The sequence below is a fragment of the Coturnix japonica genome, chromosome 22 (assembly GCF_001577835.2).
Source record: "Coturnix japonica isolate 7356 chromosome 22, Coturnix japonica 2.1, whole genome shotgun sequence".
NCBI lineage: Eukaryota > Metazoa > Chordata > Aves > Galliformes > Phasianidae > Coturnix > Coturnix japonica.
Genome location: NC_029537.1, coordinates 3,690,639 through 3,696,638, shown reverse-complemented (window position 1 = coordinate 3,696,638; position 6,000 = coordinate 3,690,639). Strand labels below are relative to the sequence as shown.

Here is a 6,000-nt window from a genome sequence, read left to right as displayed (position 1 = left end):
TGCTTTACTGGCCGATACTAAGAGGCCAATACCTCTGCTAACAGATGATCGTTCTATCTTTACTTTCTGCTCTCTGGTGCTTTGATTGCTTTCCATTTCTTTTTGCGTGTTATTATTTGTGCTGCAGGGATTTATTGTGCATAGTTTTGGTTGGGGGGAAAAAGAAATCGGGAATTAACCGTGAGCATTTCAGTGCTTAATTGTGCAGCCTAATTAGGACTAGGAGCTGTTGAAGATGATGATGGCTATTTCTTTCTTCATTTAACCCACATGCCAGACCTCAGATCAACCCAGAATCATGAAGGCACTCTGGAATCTCCCTAGCAGAGCTGGGTGTTCACAGAATCACAGAATGACCCGGGTTAGAAGGGACCTCAAGGATCATGTAGTTCCAACCCCCCTGCCTGGCAGGGCCACCAAACATACACATTTACTAGATTTCAGTGTTGCCCAGGGCCCCGTCCAACCTGGTCTTGAACACCTCCAAGGACGGGGCATCCACAACCTCCCTGGGCAGCCTGTTCAGGGCCTAACCCACTCTCTAGTGAAGAACTTCCCCCTAACATCCAACCTAAATCTTCCCTCTTTTAACTTAAAACCATTTCCCCATGTCCTGCTATTGTCAGCCCTTTTGAAGAGTTTACTCCCCTCCTGGGAGTAAATTCCCTTCAGGTATTGAAAGGCTGCAATGAGGTCACCCGCAACCTTCTCTTCTCCAGGCTGAACAAACCCAACTCCCTCAGCCTGTCCTCATAGGGGAGGTGCTCCAGCCCCCTGATCATCTTCGTGTCCTCCTCTGGACCTTTCCAAAATCTCCATTTTTTGTTGTTTTATTTCCCCCCCCCAAAACCATCATAACAGCATCACGACGGGCTGCTGTGCTTCCAGCAAGCTGCAAGGTTTGCAATAGCAGAGGACAGGCTGCTGCTTGACTGCAAGGAATGCCACAGGCTCAAGGCTGCTTGTATTGAACGTGCAGTTTGACTCAGCCCGCTTGTTGACTACAACCCCTATGGTGCTTTGCGGCCAATGGGGCTCATCGGGGCGGTGGCAGCGCTCGCATGCGCGGCGTTACCGTCGGTCGTGGGGCGGGGGGAGGAGGCGGAGGGCGCGGAGCGGGGCCGGGACTCGGGCCCAGCCGCACGGAGCGCCGCCTTCCCCCGCCGCCAGCGGTCGCCGCGCGCCCCGCCGAGCGCCTCCCACCGGGAGCCGGCGGTGGGGGGGCGGTGGGGCGGCCTCCTCCCGGGCGCGGAGCCCGGCGGAGAAGCGGCCGGGGGCGCGGAAATCGAGGCCGGGGCTCCAGTCGGGCCTGCTGTGCGGGAGGAGGACGGGCGGGCCTCCGCCGCCGCCGCCGCCCCGCCGCCGGGCCTTTGTCTCCGCTGGGCTCGGAGGACGCGGCGGGGGCAGTTAGAATGGAACAGATTGAAGGTGAGGGCGGGGGGGAGGCTGTAAAGTCCGGCCGGGCTTAAAGGGTCCGCGGCCGCCATGTTTGCTGCCGGCGATGCGGAGGTGGGCGGTGGGGCTGGGAGCGATGCGGGGCCGACGTGGGGCCCGGCAGCACCGCACGCTGCCGCCCCCCTATAGGCCCGAGTTGGGTTTTGAGGTCGGGGCTCTACCCGTTGAAGCGGGGCCTTGCTCTGCCCTCCTGCACATCCTGGAGCTGTCAGGGCGGTCAGTGCAGCCTGAAGGTCTTCAGCAGAGATCTCAGTGATCACTTCATTCTGTGTGTGCTAAAGCAGAGTGCGGTCACAGCTGTAGGAAAAAGGTTATAGCCTATCCTGGTGCTTGTCCTGGTCTTCCTCTGTCTGCTTGGGGTGCATGGGGAACGTTGTAGTGGTTTGATATGTTGATGTTTTTAAAGAGGTTGCTCCTGCAAGCAATTGAGATGTGCGAGCTCAGTGCAGAGGGTGCTGATCAAGGAGTGCGTGTTTTGGTTCAATACAACTGTTGTGTGTTTCTCAGTTCTCCTCGCTGTACACATGAGATGCATTACAGCTATTACGTTGGCTTTGTTGTGTGACACATGTCACTGTTCTTACAGCCTTTGGAATTGACAAGGGTCTGACTTTGGTTTTGATGTGAACAACAGCTTTTGGGCCTCCCCAAAGAACAAAAGAATTTCCTCCATGTTCTCATTTCAACCCCGAGGGCTCCCAAACCAAATGAGTGCACTAACTCAGCTCACTGCTTTTTTGTTTTCAGTACATAGGATTTTTACTGCTGCCCTCCGAGTTGCTTCTTTCCATTTCCTCATGGGAAACTTGTTAAGTGTTGCTTTATCAAAACCATATGACAGAGATGACTGTTTCTTCTGGCACTTAGAAGAGCCCTTAGAAAGGTACATGGGGAAGCGATCAGCCTTACCACAGCTTTGAAACACTGAGACAAGTTTGTCAAGAGGCCTCTGATTCACCATCTAGTCTCTGCTGGCACAGGCCCACTGAAGGCAGGAGGAATTCCCAGGCTGCAGTTCTCTTTGCTAATGAATCTGCGTGCAGCTGAAAGCTGGGCCTCATCCTAATGGATAGGGGTAAAAGTTGACATCTATGTTTTGTAGGGTGTTTAGGACAAAGCGGATTACAAGTATGGGATGCAGAAATGTGAATAGTCATTTTATTTCGTTATCATTTGAATACTATAGGGAGATGTTTTGAAGGGAAGTGTGGGAATGTGATAGAGTTCATCTTTCATCACTTAAACACAACTACCCTGGGCCTGTTTCTGCTTAGCTGTGTTTGTAAACACAGCATTGAGCATGTGCTGGGGTGGCTGCTGCGTGGATCAGAGCTTTGAGAGCAGCAGTGGCAGCACAACGCAGATTCAGACACGCACTGGAATGGAACAGTGCAGAAAATGACAGTGAGTGCGTGTGGTGACTCAGGTAATTAAGGGGCGGTAGGACACGAGCAGATCTGAGAGTCTCTCTGCTTCTGTTTGTGCAGAGAGGAGCTGGATTGTTGCAGGGTTGGTTGTACAGACAGCCTGGAACTTCTGCTTTCGAGGCTGAGACAGAAAGCACAGCTCAGGCTGACGAGGCAGTGGCACGTAGGGCTGACTCAAAGCTCTGCTTTTGGTTGTGGGTGAGCCAGCAGACGGCTTCTATTCACAGAGCAGATACCCCACATCTCTGTGTGCTGCCCCATCTTTAATGCCTCCAATTCAACTTGTATGGCAGGGTTATCCACACGGCGCTTGTCAGCAAAAAGCAGTAACCTTAATTCAAAAAGGATTCATGGAAAGTGTTGAAAATATATGGGAGGTAATGTTGATCTGCCTGAGGGTAGGGAGGCCCTTCAGAGGGATCTGGATGGGCTGGATCGCTGGGCTGAGGTGAATGGGATGGGGTTCAACAAGGCCAAGTGCCTTGTCCTGCATTTTGGCCACAATAACCCCTATAGGCTTGGGGGTGAGTGGCTGGATGACTGTGAAGAGTAAAGGAACCTGGTGTTGGTTGATGCTCAGCTGATGGTGAGCCAAGAGGTCCAAGGGCATCCCTGGCCTGTATGAGAAATAGGGAGTGGAGTGGTGGAGTTGCCATCCCTGGCAGTGACAAGAGGCATCTGGATGAGGAGCTATGAGATGTGGTTGTGGCAGCAACGGCGATGGGAGGGCGGTTGGACTGGATGATCTTGTAGGTCCCTTCCAACCTTGTGATTCTGTGATTCTATTTGCATGCTATGCTATTTACTATCAGTGCATGTAGCCCCCTGCTACTGCTGTGGTGTCAGCCAGCCTTGGGTCATCAGGCCTCTTCTGCTCCAAGCTGGGCTCATTAGCAGGTCCCCACTGCCTCGCCTTGGTTTGGTGGCACAGGGAAATGTCCCCATGTCTGATTTGCCTTTGGCTGAGACCCCCTTCCTTTGGAGATGGAAGGGAAGATTTAGGTTGGATGTTAGGGGGAAGTCTTCACTAGGAGAGTGGTTAGGCCTGGAACAGGCTGCCCAGGGAGGTTGTGGATGCCCGTCCTTGGAGGTGTTCCAGGCCAGGTTGGACGGGGCCATGGGCAACGTGATCTATGGGGTCTCTATGGGGATCTAGGGGTCTCCTGGCAACCGATCTAGTAAAGGTGTATGTTTGGTGGCCCTGCCAGGCAGGGGGGTTGGAACTACATGATCCTTGAGGTCCCTTCCAACCCAGGTCATTCTGTGATTCTGTGGTCCTTCTCAAAGCAGCTTTGGTTGCTGATAAGTAGCAGTGGGACCTTCTGATGCTTGTGAGTTTCCTGTATGTGTGCTGCATACTGACCATATCTATGAGGACTCTCAATGGATGGGCAGTGAAACACACTGTGTTGGTATAAGGAAGTGTATTGTAGGAGCTATACTAGGCTGACCCACTTCACCTCGTAGTACATATATCCTTTATTTTGTTTACTTTTGTCCTCAGATTCTTTGCATTCTGACCCTCCTGCAGGCAACATGGAAAGCACTTACATGAGCAGTGCCTGTGTGTAGTTCCCTTATCAGTGACAGGCCCTGTTTTCCTTTTTGCTCAGATCCCTGAGCAGTGAGAAATGATGCACGGGGGGGATGCTGGGGAGCCAATTCTTGTTCTCTCATTAGGAAATTAAGTTGCAGCATTGAAGGTATCTTTGTTTCCAAATTCTTTTCCAATACTACTAAAAAGTTTCCACTTCATACTTGAAATAATTACGTTGTATCCTTATCTTTTGGCTCAGTTCCAGCATCGTATCAGGGCAATATCTATTGCAGGTTGTACTTGGAAGCTCAATGGTTACATGGGGGCATCTGATAATGTAATAGCTGTGCCAGTGAGAAGAATGTACACTGTCTGAAATGCTTTGCTGTGAGCTCAATGCATAGCACTGCAAATTGGGTTCTCTTGTGTTTTTAGGCAGAAAAAAGGCTGGGTATGGCTCCCATGAGCACGTTGGTGGTGTTCTGTGGACAGTGGCATGTCCTTTGCGTTGGAGCATTTGAGTGACTTGTACTTAGTAATCCTTCCTGAGGTTTGAATTGTGGTTGCGATGCACTCAGGATCTGTTGTGTTGTTATCAGCGGCTGCAGGTTTGCTCTGACACTCAGAAAGGGCTTCAGTGAGCAGCTCAGAAATGAGCAGGTTGATACAGAGAGCTGGAAAGGAAGAAGGGTGGGAAAAGCTGGGTGTGTTATGGTGGTGACAGCACGGGAGTGGGGAGGAGGAAGCTTTTGGTGTTGTAAGCTCTGCAGGAGGAGAAGAACTGTTTGGGCTTTAAGGCTTGAGAGGAGTTAGCAGCTGTTTTAGCTTCTACAGGCTGCACAGAACGAAGCAGGTGTAGAAATTCTCCCCATTGGGAAACATAGACTGGAGTCAAGGTCTGTTATTATATAGGTGAGCTCCAGAAAAGCAGGAGTTAAAGAAAAAATAGTTTAGATCTGTATATTTACTGACTCCTCCTGAATCCTATTTAAGTGGTGTTTTGAAGTTTGCTAACCCACAAGTTTTTTACATAACAAGATAAAGTGCACTGATAGCCTCCCCTGCACACCCCTCCTCTGATTTGTGCCTGCGGAGGCTGGTCACAGCTCTGGGACCTGTTCCAGCACTGAATGTACTGTGAAGGATGATACAGGGGGCTCCTCCCTGCACCATGGGCAGACTTTGACCTGGAGGGCTCTGTGTGCTGGAGATAAGGGCCAGGCACTACCATGCAGGTTGTCAATTCTTTTAGTGTTGCATTTGGGTCTCATTCCCACCATTGGGGTGAGATGGCTTTGCCAGCATGTCAGTAGGGCGCTTCTGCTTCTCAGTGCAAACTGCAATCATGCTTTTGTATCCTATGTCAGCCCTTCTGAGCAAAAGAAGCTGTCCTGGCAACAGCATTCCTTGGCTGTGTATGGGTCAGGGCTCCTGCTGGCTGTGTTGATCAGGTGTTGCATCACTGCAGAGTTGTGTTGTGGCTGAAATGCTGCACAGCGTGGCTTGGTTTATAGCCCACCATTTAAAGTGGGGAAGGTCTTAAAAGGGAGAGTTGCCAGTGGAGTGAAAACAGTTTTCCTA

The 6,000-nt window shown here is 51.3% G+C and overlaps 1 protein-coding gene across 4 annotated transcripts in view; it reads left to right on the top strand.

The window, feature by feature from the left end:
• Positions 1–1,317: 1,317 nt before the first annotated feature.
• NSD3 (nuclear receptor binding SET domain protein 3) overlaps positions 1,318–6,000 on the top strand; it is a 33,558-nt gene continuing 28,875 nt past the window's right edge. For all 4 annotated transcript variants that reach the window (XM_015883079.1, XM_015883076.1, XM_015883081.2 and 1 more), the window contains exon 1: positions 1,318–1,428. The gene's annotated coding sequence lies outside the window, so the exon portion shown is untranslated. The remainder of the gene's footprint in view (positions 1,429–6,000) is intronic.